The sequence below is a fragment of the Ranitomeya imitator genome, chromosome 5 (assembly GCF_032444005.1).
Source record: "Ranitomeya imitator isolate aRanImi1 chromosome 5, aRanImi1.pri, whole genome shotgun sequence".
NCBI lineage: Eukaryota > Metazoa > Chordata > Amphibia > Anura > Dendrobatidae > Ranitomeya > Ranitomeya imitator.
The window spans coordinates 355,053,330-355,074,560 of NC_091286.1; the positions used below are offsets into that span (position 1 = coordinate 355,053,330).

At 49.6% G+C, this 21,231-nt stretch overlaps 1 pseudogene; it reads left to right on the forward strand.

Moving 5' to 3' along the window:
- The first annotated feature begins 14,793 nt into the window (after window positions 1–14,793).
- On the forward strand, window positions 14,794–16,545 carry LOC138637759 (tigger transposable element-derived protein 1-like; annotated as a pseudogene).
- Window positions 16,546–21,231: the final 4,686 nt, after the last annotated feature.

The following is a 21,231-nucleotide window of genomic DNA, read 5'->3' on the forward strand; positions in this document are numbered from 1 at the left end:
CAGCCGTCATTGCTACCCCCTTGCCACCGTGTGCTGGCTCCTTAGCGTTGTTTGATTCCGTCATGGACCCTGCGCTGTTATGTTATCCCTTGGCCATTTACAGTTTGTGCTGCCCGTCCTCTGACATCATTTGTTGTCATCCTGGCTTGCGTCCACGCTGCCCGAAATCCCACCTCGCAGTGTCGTCTAATGTGATCCCACAGTGGGCCTGGTATCCATGGCCATGCGCAGTGCATATACTAGCCTCTCACTCCCCTTCTTCACGCTTCTTCAGACTAGGCGGCGTCAGCTGATCCCTAATAGCATGCCACGGCCGTGACGCCGCACAGTCTGAAGAAGCAGGAAGGAGGTGAGTGAGAGGCGATGATATGCACTGCGCATGCCCATGGATCCCTTGTCCGCAGTGGGATTACATTAGATGACACTGCAAGGTTGGATCTCGGGCAGCTTGGACGCACAGGCACTGCCAGCCTGACACCTACATGATGTCAGAAGACGGGCACCGCTAACTGTGCATGGCCAAGGGATAACATTACAGCGCGGGCTCCGTGACAGAACCAAACAACGTTGAGGAGGTGGCGCACGGCACCAAGGGGGTTGGAATGACGGCTGTGCTGTGTCACATTACAAAGGAAAGTCCCACTTCCGGGATGGTTTGACGGTGTGAGGGGACACATTATATGAGTGTGTACTTCAGCGTTTGCAAGGAGCATAATTTTTGGAGCCAACATTTTCCATGTGCAGTATTACTGCTGTACAAGATGGCTCTTTCAGCAACAAATGCCTGGGGGGGGGGTTAAAGGTTCCCTTTCAACTTGCTCCACTGCAGGCTTCGGCCTACACTCTGCTCCTCTTTGATTCCCTGGGTTTCAACACTGTCAGTTGCCACCTGGAAGTGTTGTCTACACAGAAAAAACACTAGGTGATGTGTCAGTGGGGTTCAGCACCGCCAGCTGTTCCCCTGCTGTGTAGTCGGCAACGTGTCCAGCACAAGCCACGCTGGCACAACAGAACAAAAGCTGCCACCAGTGCAGGCTTCGGCCTACACTCTGCTCCTCTCCTCCTCCTGCTGCCCCTGGGCTCAAACACTGCTAGTTTTTGCCCGGAAGTGCTAGCTGCACAGAGAAAAACACCAGCCAATGTGTTAGTGGGGTTCAGCAACGCCAGCTGTTCCCCTGCTGTGTAGCCGGCAACGTGACCTGCAAACGCCACGCAGGCACATGAACTGAAATTAAAGGGAACCTGGCCCCACCCCCCCAGGTGTTTCTATGTATAACAGCCACCTAGTACAGCAGTACTGCTGCATTTGTACAAGGTGGCTGATTTTTTATCCTTGCCCACGTAGAATTAAACACGTAAAATATGTGTCTCATTGCAGACCATTACAATGTCCCTGAGGTGTGACTTTCCTTTTTAATGACACGCACCACCACCCTTGGTAGCGCTGCCCGTCTTCTGACATCATTGGTTGGCTGCCTGTGCCTGTGCGTCCGCCCTGCCCGACACAACCCCCCTCGTTTCATATATTTTGGCTGCGAGGGTGTGATTGATGGGCATGTGCAGTGCATATGTTCGCCTGTCTTAACTCATCTCCTTCCGCCTTCTTCAGACTGTGCGGCCTCCTGGCCGTGGTAGGCGATAAGGGATCAGCTGAGGCCGCCCAGTCTGAAGCAGGTGTAAGGACATGTGTGAGCGGCAAACATATTTACTGCACAAGGCCACGAATCCCAGCCACGCAGTGTGATTTTTTGAAAACACACTGCGGGCCTGGGATTCATATCCATTGCTAACCGCAACGGCCAACATGAAATGAGGTGAGAAGACAGGCAGCGCTCACAGCGCATGACCAAGGGATCACAATAGCGCAGACTCCTGTACAGCTAATAACAACGCTCAGGAATCTGCGCCCAGCACCTAGGTGTAAATTTTGACACCTGTGTTGCGTCTCCTTAAAAAGACAAGTCACGCCTCCACTACTGTTTGACAGTATAATGGGCTAAATAGTGTACGTGTTTTATTCAGCGTGTGCAAGGAGCAAACTAAATAGAGCAACCTTTTACTTGTGCAGCATTAATGCTGCACAAGGTGTGGCTCTTGTACCTTGCAACACCTGAGGGTGGGTTAAAGGTTACCTTTGAAATTGGTTCAACTAGGCTTCGGCCTACACTCTGCTACTCTCCTCCTCCGGCTGACCCTGGGCTCTAACCCCGCAAGTTTTTGCCCGGAAATGCGAGCAGCACAGAGAAAAACAACAGCCAATGTGTTAGTGGGGTTCAGCACCGCCAGCTGTTCCCCTGCTGTGTAGCCTGCATCGTGTCCAGCACAAGCCACGCTGGCACAACCGACCAAAAGCTGCCACCAGTGCAGGCTTCGGCCTACACTCTGCTCATCTCCTCCTCCTGCTGACCCTGGGCTCTAACACCGCTAGTTTTTGCCCGGAAATGTGAGCTGCACAGAGAAAAACAACAGCCAATGTGTTAGTGGGGTTCAGCACCGCCAGCTGCTCCCCTGCTGTGTAGCCTGCATCGTGTCCAGCACAAGCCACGCTGGCACAACCGACCAAAAGCTGCCACCAGTGCAGGCTTCGGCCTACACTCTGCTCATCTCCTCCTCCTGCTGACCCTGGGCTCTAACACCGCTAGTTTTTGCCCGGAAATGCAAGCTGCACAGAGAAAAACACCAGCCAATGTGTTAGTGGGGTTCAGCACCGCCAGCTGTTCCCCTGCTGTGTAGCTTGCAACGTGACCTGCAAACGCCATGCAGGCACATGAACTGAAATTGAAGGGAGCCTGCCCCCCACCCCCAGGTGTTTCTATGTATAATAGCCACCTTGTACAGCAGTACTGCTGCATTTGTACAAGGTGGCTGACTTTTTCTCCTTGCCCACGTTTAATTAAACACGTACTAAATGTGTCTCATTGAGACCATTCCACTGTCCCTGAGGTGTGACTTTCCTTTCTAATGATACGCAGCACCACCCTTTTTATCGCTGCCCGTCTTTTGACATCATTGGTTAGCTGGCGTCTGCCCTGCTCGAAACAACGCCCCTCGGTGTCTTATTTTTTTGGACAGCGAGGGTGTGATTGATGGGCATGTGCAGTGCATATGTTTGCCTGTGTTCACTCATCTCCTTCCGCCTTCTTCAGACTGGGTGGCCTCATGGCCGCGGCATGCGATAAGGGATCAGATGAGGCCGCCCAGTCTGAAGCAGGTGTAAGGACATGTGTGAGCGGCAAACATATTTACTGCACAAGGCCACGAATCCCAGCCACGCAGTGTGATTTTTTGAAAACACACTGTGGGTCTGGGATTCATGTCCATCGCTAACCGCAACGGCCGACATGAAATGAGGTCAGAAGACAGGAAGCGCTCACAGCGCATGGGCAAGGGATAACAAGAGCGCAGACTCCTGTACAGCAAATAACAACGCTCAGGAATCTGCGCCCAGCACCTAGGTGTAAATTTTGACACCTGTGCTGCATCTCCTTAAAAAGACAAGTCACGCCTCCACTACTGTTTGACAGTATAATGGGCTAAATAGTGTACGAGTTTTGTTCAGCGTGTGCAAGGAGCAAACTGAATAGAGCAACCTTTTACTTGTGCAGCATTAATGCTGCACAAGGTGTGGCTCTTGTACCTTGCAACACCTGAGGGGGGGTTAAAGGTTACCTTTTAAATTGGTTCAACTAGGCTTCGGCCTACACTCTGCTCCTCTCCTCCTCCTGCTGACCCTGGGCTATAACACCGCCAGTTGTAGCCTGGAAGTGCTAGGTACACCCGCCAATGTGTTAGTGGGGTTCAGCACTGCCAGCTGTTCCCCTGCTGTGTAGCCGGCATCGTGTCCAGCACAAGCCACGCTGGCACAACTGACCAAAAGCTGCCACCAGTGCAGGCTTCGGCCTACACTCTGCTCATCTCCTCCTCCTGCTGACCCTGGGCTCTAACAACGCTAGTTTTTGCCCGGAATTGCTAGCTGCACAGAGAAAAACAACAGCCAATGTGTTAGTGGGGTTCAGCACCGCCAGCTGTTCCCCTGCTGTGTAGCCGGCAACGTGACCTGCAAACGCCATGCAGGCACATGAACTGAAATTGAAGTGAGCCTGCCCCCCCCCAGGTGTTTTATTGTATAACAGCCACCTTGTATAGCAGTACTGCTGCATTTGTACAAGGTGGCTGACTTTTTCTCCTTGCCCACGTGGAACTCAACACGTACAAAATGTGTCTCATTAGAGACCATTACAATGTCACTGAGGTGTGACTTTCCTTTTTAATGACACGCAGCACCCCCATTGTTATCGCTGCCCGTCTTCAGACATCATTGGTTGGCTGGCTGTGCCTGTGCGTCCGCCCTGCCCCACACAACGCCCCTCGTTGTCTCATATATTTTGACTGCGAGGGTGTGATTGATGGGCACGAGCAGTGCATATGTTCGCCTGTCTTCACTCCCCTCCTTCCGCCTTCTTCAGACTGTGCGGCCTCATGGCCGTGGCAGGCGATAAGGGATCAGCTGAGGCCGCCCAGTCTGAAGTAGGTGTAAGTACATGTGTGACCGGCGAACATATTTACTGCACAAGGGCACGAATCCCAGCACCGCAGTGTGACTTTATGAAAAGGCACTGTGGGTCTGGGATTTATGGCCATCGTTAACCGCACCTGCCAACATGACATGAGGTCATAAGACGGCCTGCACTAACAGGGTATTGCCAAGGGATAACACAAGAGCGCAGTCTCCTGTACTGCAAATAACAACGGTAAGGAATCTGCGCCCAGCACCTAGGTGTAAATTTTGACACCTGTGCTGCGTCTTCTTCAAAAGAAAAGTCACGCCTCCACTACTGTTTGACAGTATAATGGGCTAAATAGTGTACGAGTTTTATTCAGCGTGTGCAAGGAGCAAAATGAAGAGAGCAACCTTTGACTTGTGCAGCATTAATGCTGGTCAAGGTGTGGCTCTTGTACCTTGCAACACCTGAGGGGGGGTTAAAGGTTACCTTTGAAATTGGTTCAACTAGGCTTCGGCCTACACTTTGCTCCTCTCCTCCTCCTGCTGACCCTGGGCTCTAACACCGCTAGTGTTTGCCCTGAAGTGCTAGCTGCACAGAGAAAAACACCAGCCAATGTGTTAGTGGGGTTCAGCACCGCCAGCTGTTCCCCTGCTGTGTAGCCGGCATCGTGTCCAGCACAAGACACGCTGGCACAACCGACCAAAAACTGCCACCAGTGGAGGCTTCGGCCTACACTCTGCTCATCTCCTCCTCCTGCTGACCCTGGGCTCTAACACCGCTAGTTTTTGCCCAGAAATGCAAGCTGCACAGAGAAAAACACCAGCCAATGTGTTAGTGGGGTTCAGCACCGCCAGCTGTTCCCCTGCTGTGTAGCTTGCAACGTGACCTGCAAACGCCATGCAGGCACATGAACTGAAATTGAAGGGAGCCTGCCCACCACCCCAAGGTGTTTCTATGTATAACAGCCACCTTGTACAGCAGTACTGCTGCATTTGTACAAGGTGGCTGACTTTGTCTACTTGCCCACGTTTAATTAAACACGTACAAAATGTGTCTCATTACAGACCATTACAATGTCCCTGAGGTGTGACTTTCCTTTTTACTGACACGCAGCACCCCCCTTGTTAGCGCTGCCCGTCTTCTGACATCTTTGGTTGGCTGGCTGCGGCTGTGCGTCCGCCCTGCCTGAAACCACGCTCCTCGTTGTCTTACTTATTTTGGCTGCGAGGGTGTGATTGATGGGCACGAGCAGTGGATATCTTCGCCTGTCTTTACTCATCTCCTTCCGCCTTCTTCAGAATGTGCGGCCTCATGGCCGCGGCATGCGAGAAGGGATCAGATGAGGCCGCCCAGTCTGATGCAGGTATAAGGACATGAGGGACAGGCGACAAAATTTACTGTGCAAGGTCACGAATCCCAGCTCTGCAGTGTGACTTTATTAAAAGACACTGCGGGTCTGGGTTTCATGGCCATCGCTAACCGCAGCGGCCAACATGAAATGAGGTCAGAAGACAGGCATCGCTCACAGCGCATGGCCAAGGGATAACAAGAGCGCAGACTCCTGTACAGCAAATAACAACGCTCAGGAATCTGCGCCCAGCACCTAGGTGTAAATTTTGACACCTGTGCTGCATCTCCTTAAAAAGACAAGTCACGCCTCCACTACTGTTTGACAGTATAATGGGCTAAATAGTGTACGTGTTTTATTCAGCATGTGCAAGGCGCAAAATTTATAGAGCAACCTTTTACTTGTGCAGCATTAATGCTGCACAAGGTGTGGCTCTTGTACCTTGCAACACCTGAGGGGGGGTTAAAGGTTACCTTTGAAATTGGTTCAACTAGGCTTCGGCCTACACTCTGCTACTCTCCTCCTCCTGCTGACCCAGGGCTCTAACACCGCCAGTTTTTGCCCGGACGTGCTAGCTGCACAGAGAAAAACACCAGCCAATGTGTTAGTGGGGTTCAGCACCGCCAGCTGTTCCCCTGCTGTGCAGCCGGCAACGTGACCTGCAAACGCCACGCAGGCACAACCGAACAAAAGCTGCCACCAGTGCAGGCTTCGGCCTACACTCTGCTCCTCTCCTCCTCCTGCTGACCCTGGGCTCATAACACCGCCAGTTGTAGCCTGGAAGTGCTAGCTGCACAGAGAAAAACACCAGCCAATGTGTCAGTGGGGTTCAGCACCGCCAGCTGTTCCCCAGCTGTGTAGCCGGCAACGTGCCCTGCAAACGCCATGCAGGCACATGAACTGAAATTGAAGGGAGCCTGCCCCCCACCCACAGGTGTTTCTATGTATAACAGCCACCTTGTTCAGAAGTACTGCTGCATTTGTACAAGGTGGCTGACTTTTTCTCCTTGCCCACGTGGAACTCAACACGTACAAAATGTGTCTCATTGAGACCATTCCACTGTCCCTGAGGTGTGACTTTCCTTTCTAATGATACGCAGCACCCCCCTTGGTAGTGCTTCCCGTCTTTTGACATCATGGTTAGCTGGCTGCGCCTGTGCATCCGCCCTGCGTGAAACAACGCCCCTCGTTGTCTTATTTATTTTGTCAGCGAGGGTGTGGTTTATGGGCACGAGCAGTGCATATGTTCGCCTGTCGTCACTCATCTCCTTCCGCCTTCTTCAGACTGTGCGGCCTCATGGCCGCGGCATGCGAAAAGGGATCAGCAGAGGCCGCCCAGTCTGAAGCAGGTGTAAGGACGTGTGTGAGCGTCGAAAATATTTACTGCTCAAGGCCACGAATCCCAGCACCGCAGTGTGACTTTATGAAAAGGCACTGTGGGTCTGGGATTTATGGCCATCGTTAACCGCAGCGGCCAACATGAAATGAGGTCATAAGACGGGCAGCGCTAACAGGGCATTGCCAAGGGATAACACAAGAGTGCAGACTCCTGTACAGACAAAAACAACGCTCAGGAAGCTGCGCCAAGCACCAAGGCGTTATTTGGGACACCTGTGTTGCGTCTCCTTAAAAATACAAGTCACGCCTCAACTACAGTTTGACTGTAGAATGGGCTAAATTGTGTACGTGTTGCATTCAGCGTGTGCAAGTAGACAAATTAATAGAGCAGCCTTTAACTTGTGCAGCATTAATGCTGCACAAGGTGTGGCTCTTGTACTTTGTAACACCTGAGGGGGGGTTAAAGGTTGCCTTTGAAATTGGTTTAACTAGGCTTCGGCCTACACTCTGCTCCTCTCCTCCTCCTGCTGACCCTGGGCTCTAACAACGCTAGTTTTTGCCCGGAAGTGCTAGCTGCACAGAGAAAAACACCAGCCAATGTGTTAGTGGGGTTCAGCACCGCCTGCTGTTCCCCCACTGTGTAGCCGGCAAAGTGTCCTGCAAACGCAACGCAGACACAAAGCTGACTCAAGTGCAGGCTTCGGCCTACACTCTGCTCTCCCTGCTTACCCTTTGCTCCAACACCGCTAGTTGGGGCTGTAGGAAGACAATCTTTGATAGGCAACGCATCCGGGTTCCAGCACCGCCAGCTGGTTCTCGGCAGTGTTTTTGTCACGGGTACTCCCTCGTGCCCAGCCTGGTTTCAGCACCGTCAGCTGTTTCCGGGTACTGTCAAACTCACTGAGACACCTATGCGTTGCCCCGTCGTGTTGCGGTCGAGTTAGCCAACTCCAGGGTGCCTCCAGTTTAGGAGCTTCCTATGTGGGCTGCGTGAACTGGTAGTCAAGGCTGGTTCTGTAGTGCCAGTAGGCCCAGCTCCCCCTGTAGGACTGTTGGGGTTCGGTAACTGCGGCTGCCTCGCAGCCTAGCTGTTCTCTCCTCTCCTGTGGGCCTTCGGGTCCACCACCTGGTTCCAGCACCGTCAGCTGGTTCCGGGCCGAGCCTTTGGCTTAGGTGCCTCCTCCTGGGTATCCGAGTTCCGCCAACGTCAGGCGGTCCTTGGTAGTGCTTTTAAGCGCAGGCACCTACAGCTTAGTAACCGGGTTCCAGCACCGTCAGCTGGTCCTCGGTCGTGCCATTGGCTCTTGCACACTGGGGCAACGCATCTGGGTTCCAGCACCGCCAGCTGGTTCTCGGCAGTGTTTTTGTCACAGGTACTCCCTCGTGCCAAGCCTGGTTTCAGCACCGTCAGCTGTTTCTGGGTTGTGTCAAGCTCACTGAGACGCCTATGCTTGCCCCGTCGTGGTGCGGTCGGGTTAGCCAACTCCAGGGTGCCTCCAGTTTAGGAGCTTCCTATGTGGGCTGCGTGAACTGGTAGTCAAGGCTGGTTCTGTAGTGCCAGTAGGCCCAGCTCCCCCTGTAGGACTGTTGGGGTTCGGTAACTGCGGCTGCCTCGCGGCCTAGCTGTTCTCTCCTCTCCTGTGGGCCTTCGGGTCCACCACCTGGTTCCAGCACCGTCAGCTGGTTCCGGGCCGAGCCTTTGGCTTAGGTGCCTCCTCCTGGGTATCCGAGTTCCGCCAACGTCAGGCGGTCCTTGGTAGTGCTTTTAAGCGCGGGCACCTACAGCTTAGTAACCGGGTTCCAGCACCGTCAGCTGGTCCTCGGTCGTGCCATTGGCTCTTGCACACTGGGGCAACGCATCTGGGTTCCAGCACCGCCAGCTGGTTCTCGGCAGTGTTTTTGTCACAGGTACTCCCTCGTGCCAAGCCTGGTTTCAGCACCGTCAGCTGTTTCCAGGTTGTGTCAAGCTCACTGAGACACCTATGCTTGCCCCGTCGTGGTGCGGTCGGGTTAGCCAACTCCAGGGTGCCTCCAGTTTAGGAGCTTCCTATGTGGGCTGCGTGAACTGGTATTCAAGGCTGGTTCTGTAGTGCCAGTAGGCCCAGCTCCCCCTGTAGGACTGTTGGGGTTCGGTAACTGCGGCTGTCTCGCGGCCTAGCTGTTCTCTCCTCTCCTGTGGGCCTTCAAGTCCACCACCTGGTTCCAGCACCGTCAGCTGGTTCCGGGCCGAGCCTTTGGCTTAGGTGCCTCCTCCTGGGTATCCGAGTTCCGCCAACGTCAGGCGGTCCTTGGTAGTGCTTTTAAGCGCGGGCACCTACAGCTTAGTAACCGGGTTCCAGCACCGTCAGCTAGTCCTCGGTCGTGCCATTGGCTCTTGCACACTGGGGCAACGCATCTGGGTTCCAGCACCGCCAGCTGGTTCTCGGCAGTGTTTTTGTCACAGGTACTCCCTCGTGCCAAGCCTGGTTTCAGCACCGTCAGCTGTTTCCGGGTTGTGTCAAGCTCATTGAGACGCCTATGCTTGCCCCGTCGTGGTGCGGTCGGGTTAGACAACTCCAGGGTGCCTCCAGTTTAGGAGCTTCCTATGTGGGCTGCGTGAACTGGTAGTCAAGGCTGGTTCTGTAGTGCCAGTAGGCCCAGCTCCCCCTGTAGGACTGTTGGGGTTCGGTAACTGCGGCTGCCTCGCGTCCTAGCTGTTCTCTCCTCTCCTGTGGGCCTTCAAGTCCACCACCTGGTTCCAGCACCGTCAGCTGGTTCCGGGCCGAGCCTTTGGCTTAGGTGCCTCCTCCTGGGTATCCGAGTTCCGCCAACGTCAGGCGGTCCTTGGTAGTGCTTTTAAGCGCGGGCACCTACAGCTTAGTAACCGGGTTCCAGCACCGTCAGCGAGTCCTCGGTCGTGCCATTGGCTCTTGCACACTGGGGCAACGCATCTGGGTTCCAGCACCGCCAGCTGGTTCTCGGCAGTGTTTTTGTCACAGGTACTCCCTCGTGCCAAGCCTAGTTTCAGCACCGTCAGCTGTTTCCGGGTTGTGTCAAGCTCATTGAGACGCCTATGCTTGCCCCGTCGTGGTGCGGTCGGGTTAGACAACTCCAGGGTGCCTCCAGTTTAGGAGCTTCCTATGTGGGCTGCGTGAACTGGTAGTCAAGGCTGGTTCTGTAGTGCCAGTAGGCCCAGCTCCCCCTGTAGGACTGTTGGGGTTCGGTAACTGCGGCTGCCTCGCGGCCTAGCTGTTCTCTCCTCTCCTGTGGGCCTTCGGGTCCACCACCTGGTTCCAGCACCGTCAGCTGGTTCCGGGCCGAGCCTTTGGCTTAGGTGCCTCCTCCTGGGTATCCGAGTTCCGCCAACGTCAGGCGGTCCTTGGTAGTGCTTTTAAACGCGGGCACCTACAGCTTAGTAACCGGGTTCCAGCACCGTCAGCTGGTCCTCGGTCGTGCCATTGGCTCTTGCACACTGGGGCAACGCATCTGGGTTCCAGCACCGCCAGCTGGTTCTCGGCAGTGTTTTTGTCACAGGTACTCCCTCGTGCCAAGCCTGGTTTCAGCACCGTCAGCTGTTTCCGGGTTGTGTCAAGCTCACTGAGACGCCTATGCTTGCCCGTCGTGGGGCGGTCGGGTTAGCCAACTCCAGGGTGCCTCCAGTTTAGGAGCTTCCTATGTAGGCTGCGTGAACTGGTATTCAAGGCTGGTTCTGTAGTGCCAGTAGGCCCAGCTCCCCCTGTAGGACTGTTGGGGTTCGTTAACTGCGGCTGCCTCGCGGCCTAGCTGTTCTCTCCTCTCCTGTGGGCCTTCGGGTCCACCACCTGGTTCCAGCACCGTCAGCTGGTTCCGGGCCGAGCCTTTGGCTTAGGTGCCTCCTCCTGGGTATCCGAGTTCCGCCAACGTCAGGCGGTCCTTGGTAGTGCTTTTAAGCGCGGGCACCTACAGCTTAGTAACCGGGTTCCAGCACCGTCAGCTGGTCCTCGGTCGTGCCATTGGCTCTTGCACACTGGGGCAACGCATCTGGGTTCCAGCACCACCAGCTGGTTCTCGGCAGTGTTTTTGTCACAGGTACTCCCTCGTGCCAAGCCTGGTTTCAGCACCGTCAGCTGTTTCCGGGTTGTGTCAAGCTCACTGAGACGCCTATGCTTACCCCGTCGTGGTGCGGTCGGGTTAGCCAACTCCAGGGTGCCTCCAGTTTAGGAGCTTCCTATGTGGGCTGCGTGAACTGGTATTCAAGGCTGGTTCTCTAGTGCCAGTAGGCCCAGCTCCCCCTGTAGGACTGTTGGGGTTCGGTAACTGCGGCTGCCTCGCGGCCTAGCTGTTCTCTCCTCTCCTGTGGGCCTTCGGGTCCACCACCTGGTTCCAGCACCGTCAGCTGGTTCCGGGCCGAGCCTTTGGCTTAGGTGCCTCCTCCTGGGTATCCGAGTTCCGCCAACGTCAGGTGGTCCTTGGTAGTGCTTTTAAGCGCGGGCACCTACAGCTTAGTAACCGGGTTCCAGCACCGTCAGCTGGTCCTCGGTCGTGCCATTGGCTCTTGCACACTGGGGCAACGCATCTGGGTTCCAGCACCGCCAGCTGGTTCTCGGCAGTGTTTTTGTCACAGGTACTCCCTCGTGCCAAGCCTGGTTTCAGCACCATCAGCTGTTTCCGGGTTGTGTCAAGCTCACTGAGACGCCTATGCTTGCCCCGTCGTGGTGCGGTCGGGTTAGCCAACTCCAGGGTGCCTCCAGTTTAGGAGCTTCCTATGTGGGCTGCGTGAACTGGTAGTCAAGGCTGGTTCTGTAGTGCCAGTAGGCCCAGCTCCCCCTGTAGGACTGTTGGGGTTCGGTAACTGCGGCTGCCTCGCGGCCTAGCTGTTCTCTCCTCTCCTGTGGGCCTTCGGGTCCACCACCTGGTTCCAGCACCGTCAGCTGGTTCTCGGCAGTGTCTTTTGCTCTTGTACCTTCTGCTCCCCATCCTGGTTCCAGTACCGTCAGCTGGTTCCGGGCAGAGCCTTTGGCTTAGGTGCCTCCTTCTGGGTATCCAAGTTCCACCAACGTCAGGTGGTCCTTGGTAGTGCTTTCAGGCACGGGTACCTCCTGCTTAGTAACCGGGTTCCAGTAACGTCAGCTGGTCCTCGGTAGTTCCATTGGCTCTTGGACCTTCGGCTACCCATCCGGGTTCCAGTACCGTCAGCTGGTTCTCGGCAGTGTCTTTTGCTCTTGTACCTTCTGCTCCCCATCCTGGTTCCAGTACCGTCAGCTGGTCCTGGGCAGAGCCTTTGGCTTAGGTGCCTCCTTCTGGGTATCCGAGTTCCGCCAACGTCAGGCGGTCCTTGGTAGTGCTTGTTAGCACGGGTACCTCCTGCTTAGTAACCAGGTTCCAGTAACATCAGCTGGTCCTCGGTAGTTCCATAGGCTCTTGAACCTTCGGGTAGCCATCAGAGTATCAGTTCCATCATCTGGTTCTTGGCATTTTCTCAGCCTTCTTGTACCTTCTGCTACATTTCCAAGTTGAAGACCCTAAAGTCGACGACCCGGAAGACCACCCCGATGACGACGACGACGACACGGAAGACCACCCCGATGACGACGACGACGGCGGAGACGACGATGACGGAGACGACGACGGCGGAGACGATGACGGCGGAGATGACGACACTGGAGACGACGACCCTGGAGACGACGACATGGAAGACCGAGAAGCAGAAGAACAAGAGGCTGCAGAACAAAGAGCAGAAGAACATTAAGCATAACACTTAATATCAGAGCAAAAGATATTATCTAAATTATATGCAGAAGAAGACTAAGCAGTGTATGGGGGTGAGTCCGTTCCTCCTCGTGGTGCCCCTGGATAAAGCCTGATGCTGCAGGCCAAACTGAACGCGGACAAATGTAACTTTTGTGACTGGCAGAACGGAAGGTGTAATCTTCCAACTTTTATAGATAACAACTACGGGAATGCCTGTCACAAATGAGAATATGATGAAGAAGTAGAATAGGAAGAATAATAACAGTTGAATAAAATGAATATGTAGAATAGGAAGAATAATAATAGTTGAATAAAATGAATATGAAGAATGTAATAAAAAAAAAAAAAAGGTAAAGGATGAAGAAGAAGATGAATAAGGTGAAGAAGAAGTTGATGTCAAAGATGCTGATGATGATGAAGATGAAAGTGTGGGAAAAGTAAAAAAAAAAGAAGAAAAAAAAGAAGGGGAAGGGCGTGGAATAGTGAAACATCAATATCTGACAAAAAAAAAAAATTTACATAGTCAATATCTTTGTCACTCCGAACGTCTTAAAAAAAACAAAAAAACATGCTATTCTATTTGATTGGGCTAAACCTCTATGACTTTAATGTCTCCGCCACCTCCCCAAATACATCCTGCATTATTCTTTGTTGTTTTCCTTCATGTAGAATGAACATACAAGGAAAGAAAGGGTTTATTTTAATTCCGATATTTTGGTCCCATTGACTTGCATTGGAATCGGGTATCGGTATCGGCGATATCCGATATTTTTTGAATATCGGCCGATCCTATCCGATACCGATACTTTCCGATATCGGAAGGTATCGCTCAACACTAGTTAGGACCTTAGGTAGTTACTTCTCTAAATGTGCATATATATACATGGATGCATGTACGTATGCTTTGTTTCAGCTGAAGTCTACACTGGACCGTTGTACTACACATAATTTAACCATTAAGTATCCGCTGGCATCCATCTGGGTAAATACCTTCTCCATATGTATTTATCCCCTTATATTTCTTCTGAGGGACCAATCACATATACCGTTTTAGCCTTCATTTTCTCATAAGGTGGTTTGCATACCCACATGTGATCTCTATCACGTATCCCATTCATATACCAATACCCTCTCTTACTTCCCTATTTGCGTCACTAGGGGACCACGGAGCCGTACTCATTATTGAATTCGATATTGACCATATGATTCGATTTGGACTACCACCGAGGGTATGTGCTTTTATCCTGTCCTCCTGTTGTTATATTTGATCCATACGTCCTTTTGACCTATGTCTATATTAACTCCTATAGGACCCATTTCTTTGTCTTTTTGCCTTATACGAAAACGTTACTTACAGGTCGTTGACTTCCTTGTCCTGCCTATCTCATTAACTCTACTGACATGTGTTCCATTTCCCCTAGGGCTCAGGATGTGGTCCGTTGTTCCACACTGAGTCTTTTTAAGTTGTACATGTTATGTATATAATTTTTGTCTACCACTGTATATATTGTATATTTATACGTTTTTTTCCATCTTTTCAGCACTACTCTGTGATCAAGGCCACTGTGTGGCCAAAACGTCAGAGAATTTGAACTGTTGCCTTGTTACGTCCTCAATTTTCTTGCACCTTGAATAAAACTTTCACTTCAGCAAAATTGACTTGTCCTGACGTGTGCAGTGATTCGTTTCCTTCAAGTATTTGGGGTCATCCGACTCCGTTCACTTGCACCGCCTACATCCCATGTACAGTCGAGTGCTAGCTCTTTATTTATGCTACAACACTAGTTGTAAGTCGAACTACGTGCAGCGGTGGCACAATAGAGTCCAGTACTGTACACTGTACCCGGTTACACAAGGAAAACGTGTGTCCTGCACGCCATAACACCCTTCATTATGGCTCCCAAGAGAAAGCTAGACTCATCTGATACCAGTGCAAAGAAAAGGAAGGCCATCACCATGGAAGTGAAAGTGGATATCATAAGGCGATCTGATAAGGGGGAAACACCAACAGAAATTGGCAGGTCATTAGGACTTAGTTGTTCGACTGTCGCTACGATTATAAAGGATAAAGATCGTATCCTTGAACATGTGAAAGGATCTGCTCCTATGAAAGCGACAGTGATAACAAAGCAGCGTAGTGGGCTTATTATTGAGATGGAAAGATTACTTGTGCTTTGGTTGGAAGACCAAAATAAAGCCGTAGCCCTGTGAGCCTTATGGTTATTCAGGAGAAGGCTAGGCGACTGTTTGAGGTGTTGAAAAGAGAAAAGGGGGAAGGTGAAGTGAAAGTGAAGAATTTGTGGTGAGTAGGGGTTGGTTTACGAGGTTTAAGGATCATGCCAATTTTCATAACATTAAAGTGCAAGGTGAAGCTGCTAGTGCTGATGAGAAAGCAGCAACTGAGTTTCCTAAAGCATTGGCTGAGATAATTGAGGAGGGTGGTTACTGTGCTCAACAAGTGTTCATCGTGGATGAGACAGGCTTGTTTTGGAAACGTTTGTCTAACCGTACGTACATCGCCAAGGAGGAGAAGTCAGCACCAGGTCATAAAGTTGGCAAGGAGAGACTGACTTGCTTCTTGGGGGCAATGCTGCTGGTGACTACAAACTGAAGCCCATGCTGGTGTATCAGGCTGAGAATCCAAGGGCACTCAAGAGCATTTCAAAAGGTCAACTACCAGTCATCTGGAAGTCTAATAGGAAGGCTTGGGTGACACTTGCAGTGTTTGATGACTGGTTCACCAACCATTTTGTGCCAGGCGTGGAGCGGTATTGTACCTCCAAGGATATCCCCTTTAAGGTGTTGCTAATTCTGGAAAATGCCCCTGGACACCCTGCCCATCTGGATGACTTTAACCCTAATGTCAAGGTGGTTTACCTTCCACCTAATACCACTGCCCTAATACAGCCTATGGACCAAGGAGTCATTGCTACATTCAGGGCCTACTACCTCCGAAGGGTCATTGGTAATGCTTTAGCAGCAACTGAAAAGAATAAGGACTTGACTCTAAAGGACTTTTGGAAAATATACAACGTCCTTGATGCTGTGAATAACATTGCTGATTCCTGGGAAGAGGTTAAGCAGACCAGTATGAATGGTGTGTGGCAAAAACTGTGTCCCCAGTTTGTGAATGATGTCACAGAGATCCAAGAGTCAGTGACTAGTGTCATAAAGAACATTGTTGATATGAGTAGGACAATGAATCTGGAGGTGGAGGAGGATGATGTCACAGAGCTACTGGCATCTCATGGAGAGGAGTTATCTGCTGAGGACCTTATTCAACTGGAGAAGGAGATAATAGAGGAAGAGGAAGACATACCAACCCCAGAACTTAAGAGATTTACAAGGCAGGGCTTGGCAGGAGGTTTTGCCCTGATACAGGAAGGGTTGTCAAGGTTTGAGGCTGAGGATCCCAACATGGAAAGGTACACTAGGGTTGCCAGAGGAGTCATGGATTCCCTTTGGTGTTACAAGGAGATCTTGGAGGAGAAGATGATGGTCTCCTTCCAAACTAACTTGCAGCAGTACTTCAAGAAGGTAGAGAGGCCTGCAACAGATCCTGTACCTGTACCCTCTACCTCAGCTGCACCTCTTGACTCACCTGCCCCAGTATCTCCAGCACCTTCTGCAGCTTCTTCCCAATAAACCTGTTCTCTCTTTGGAATTGTTATCTTTTTTATTACAGTACACTGTTTATTACTGTTACAGCACTTACAGTGCAGTATTTCATTATTAAACGTACTGTACTGCACAATATTTTACTGTACCTATGTTTATTGATAATTATGTAGGGCACTGTTAGGATAGGTGTTTGGATAGGCTAAGTGTTTGCAGTACTGTACTGTTATTATGGTACAGTACTGTATAAACGTATGGTCCGACTTACGTCGATATTCGGTTTACGCCGCATAAGAACGGATCAACGTCGTAAGTCGAAGACTACCTGTATACTCTTTCATGGCCTGTCTTTCAGGACCCGAAAAATTATATAACCTGGATTTGGGTAATTTTGCTCAATGAAACAAATTAATGGGACTGTCATAATCCCCGTGAGGAGGCACTTTTTGGTACCCCCTCTGCAGAAAGCACCTACTCCAAACCAGACAGAAAAGAGTAGGATTTTGATGGAAACGATATAGAGACAGGTATTAAGACTGATGTTGTTACAGAAATCACTCAATTTTGCTATTTCTCTAGACTGCCAATATACAACAGGGTTATCCATCACTAACCATGGGAGACCCCGCACTATAGGAGTGAGAAAACATTCAAGCACATTGCAAGAATGCATTCCTTATGAAGGACTCCAATGTGAAGGCCCAAATTATGAACCAACTGTGTGAAACATCCCTGACCAAGAGGTGCAGAATCAAAAGGACATATGGGAATGGGTTTTGCCAGACAATACAAGATAAGCCATGAGTCCTGGCAAACCATACATCCATCATATTGGTCCCTGCCCCACTATCTACCATGATAGATACACTTTCAGCTTCCACACCAACAACAATTTTTGCAGGTAAGACAAACTTTGAGGTACACATGGAGGAAATGTATATGCCCAGTTTGTAATCCTCCACACAACCTTGTGTCAGAAGTTTGCAATAGTTTCTTTAAATTACGTGCGGAGGGACAGACCCCAAAGAAGTGACCCATCTGACTACAAAATAAACAAATGCATAGGTTCATCAGAACACACATGGGAGCTCTCCCCCCTAGGGAATACAGTTGGAGGAGATGTTATCACAGTCTATCTTTTATGTGTCTATCTGAATGACTAAGGCCAATGCGGCCTCCAAGGATTCAGGAGTTTCATACAGGATCAATGCGTTCTTTAGCCTTTTGAGATTGACTTTGACAAAACTGGCTTCTGAGGGATAGGATCGTTCCTTCTAGTGCCAGTGACCCATATCCAGAACTCAGAACAAAACTGCTCCACTGGCCAATCCCCCTGCTGCAACTTGTATAGCAGAGACTCAGTAAAGGCATACCTGGTCAGGGTCGTCATTGAGCAGGATTATTTAATGGGTGGGTGTGGTTCCAATAAGTTGTACAGCAAAAAGTTTATGAGGAACTCAACTCTTTCCATGCCACAAGAAACCTGTTAACTCATGAATGACTGTTAGGATTTAAAGAGGACCTTTGTTCAGCTATTAGCCAGGATCTTCTAATCTCAGATGTACCACAGATGCCAGAAGAATGTGGTAAATTCATGGCACCAGCCCACAGATTTGATTTGATTACATGTATATTTCTCTTACACCAAAAAGTGAAAAAAAGCACTCTCTTGAAAATTTTGAACTGGAGATAATTTATTTACATTTAAGAGTTCCAGTAAATAACTTGTGTAATTGAACAAAAGGTATTTTGACTTTTCACACAATATGTGACTGTTAAACTTGATGTTTCAGCTCCCCCCTAACCTTGTTCACAAATAGTCACTAAAAAACAGATATGCAAGCATTAGCAACATGTTGGATATAAAGTTAGTCATATAAATCATCGAACAGGTCCCCTTTGATAGACAGGGTGGTAATCAAATTAGAGCTCTCAAAAAAGGGAGTCTTTTTGGATCCACACTTTACAGATACTTCGTCTCAAAGGACTCAATAGGGAATATGATTTGTCAATTAGATTTTTCTCTGTGTACTGTTTCATTTGTAGAATTTTACTTTTATATTTTCTTTTTTCCGTAGAACTGCTGATAGTCTTGTCAATCCTCCAGATAGTGTATCCATCACCTAGTCCTCTGGCTTTTCTTTCTCTAATTCTTCTCTTAAATTGATCTTTTTTCAGTTATTCTTTATTATTTCAAAACTAAGTTATATTTCACTGTTTCTTGACCCCCTCCCACTTTTCTTTGTCTCCTCCTTTTACTTCTCCTCCCTTGGACCACACACTATATAAAGACACAAATGTGTCCAATTAATCTCACCAAACATGGCTGCCACTATGACCTGAGCAGACGCTTCTCTGTTACTCACTTTTGCCTGCAGCTTTTTGGTGTATTTCTGGGTGTTTTCAACCTTTTCAACAATGGTGAATACTTCAACATTTCATGACCAAGTCCTAGTGTGATGGACAAAGTAAATGTTTATCCACTCCTGAAATGTGCCCTCTCCCTTGGCATCCCCAAGGCCAAAAAATGCCATGCAGTGTTTACCTTAAATTAACTCAAGCTTTTGAAGCTCTTAACCCCTTCATGACCCAGCCTATTTTGACCTTAAAGACCTGGCTGTTTTTTGTAATTCTGACCAGTGTCAATTTATGAGGTAGAAAAATATTTAGAATTGAGAGTCCTCAGTGGTTGATACCTTTTAATGGCTAACTGAAAAGTTACCTTTATGAGGTAATAACTCAAGAACGCTTCAACGGATCCTAACAATTCTGAGACTGTTTTTTCCTGACATATTGAGCTTCATGTTAGTGGTAAATTTAGGTCGATAACTTTTGCTTTTATTTGTGAAAAAAATGGAAATTTGGCTAAAATTTTGAAAATTTTGCAATTTTCACATTTTGAATTTTTATTCTGTTAAAGAGAGAGTTATGTGACACAAAATAGTTAATAAATAACATTACCCACATGTGTACTTTACATCAGCACAATTTTGGAACCAAATTTTTTCTTGCTAGGAAGTTATAAGGATTAAAATTTGACCAGCGATTTCTCATTTTTACAGCAAAATTTACAAAACCATTTTTTTTAGGGACCACCTCACATTTGAAGTCAGTTTGAGGGGTCTGTATGGCTGAAAATACCCAAAAGTGACACCATTCTAAAAACTACACCCCTCAAGGTACTCAAAACCACATTTAAGAAGTTTATTAACTCTTCAGGTGCTTCACAGCAGCAGAAGAAAATTGGAAGAAAAAAATGAACATTTAACTTTTTAGTCACAAAAATGATGTTTTAGCAACAATTTTTTTTATTTTCCCAAGGGTAAAAAGAGAAACTGGACACCAAAAGTTATTGTACAATTTGTCCTGAGTACACCGATACCCGATATGTGGGAGGGAACCACTGTTTGGGCACACGACAGGGCTCGGAAGGGAAGGAGCGCCATTTGACTTTTTCAATGAAAAATTGGCTCCAATCTTTAGCGGACACCATGTCGCGTTTGGAGAGCCCCTGTGTGCCTAAACGTTGGAGCTCCCCCACAAATGACCCCATTTTGGAAATTAGACCCCAAGGAGCTTATCTAGATGCACAGTGAGCACGTTGAACCCCCAGGTGCTTCACAAATTGATCCGTAAAAATGAAAAAGTACTTTTTTTTCACAAAAAATTTATTTTAGCCTCAATTTTTTCATTTTCACATGGGTAACAGGATAAAATGGATCATAAAATGTGTTGGGCAATTTCTCCTGAGTACACCGATACCTCATATGTGGTCACAAACTACTGTTTGTGCACACGGCAAGGCTCAGAAAGGAAGGAGCGCCATTTCACTTTTTGAATGAAAAATTAGTTCCAATCGTTAGCGGACACCATGTCGCGTTTGGAGAGCCCCTGTGTGCCTAAACATTGGAGCTCCCCCACATGTGACGCCATTTTGGAAACTAGACCCCCCAAGGAACTTATCTAGATGCATAGTGAGTAGTGTTGAGCGATACCGTCCGATACTTGAAAGTATCGGTATCGGATAGTATCGGCCGATACCCGAAAAATATCGTATATCGCCGATACCGATATCCGATACCAATACAAGTCAATGGGACATCAAGTATCGGAAGGTATTCTCATGGTTCCCAGGGTCTGAAGGAGAGGAAACTCTCCTTCAGGCCCTGGGATCCATAGGGATGTGTAAAATAAAGAATTAAAATAAAAAATATTGATATGCTCACCTCTCCGGCGGCCCCTGGACATCACGCTGCTAACCGGGAGGCATCTTTGTTTAAAATGCGCGCCTTTAGGACCTGCGAATGACGTCCCGGCTTCTGATTGGTCACGTGCCGCCCATGTGACCGGCACGCGACCAATCAGAAGCCATGACGTCATTCGCAGGTCCTCAATTCCTAGAATTAGGAGTTTTTGTGAATGAGAATGACGTCGCGGCTTCTGATTGGTCGCGTGCTGGTCACATGGGCGGCACGCGACCAATCAGAAGCCGCGACGTCATTCTCATTCACTAAACTCCTAATTCTAGGAATTGAGGACCTGCGAATGACGTCACGGCTTCTGATTGGTCGCGTGCCGGTCACATGGGCGGCACGCGACCAATCAGAAGCCGGGACGTCATTCGCAGGTCCTAAAAGCGCGCATTTTAAACAAAGAAGCCTCCCGGTTAGCAGCGTGATGTCCAGGGGCCGCCGGAGAGGTGAGCATATCAAT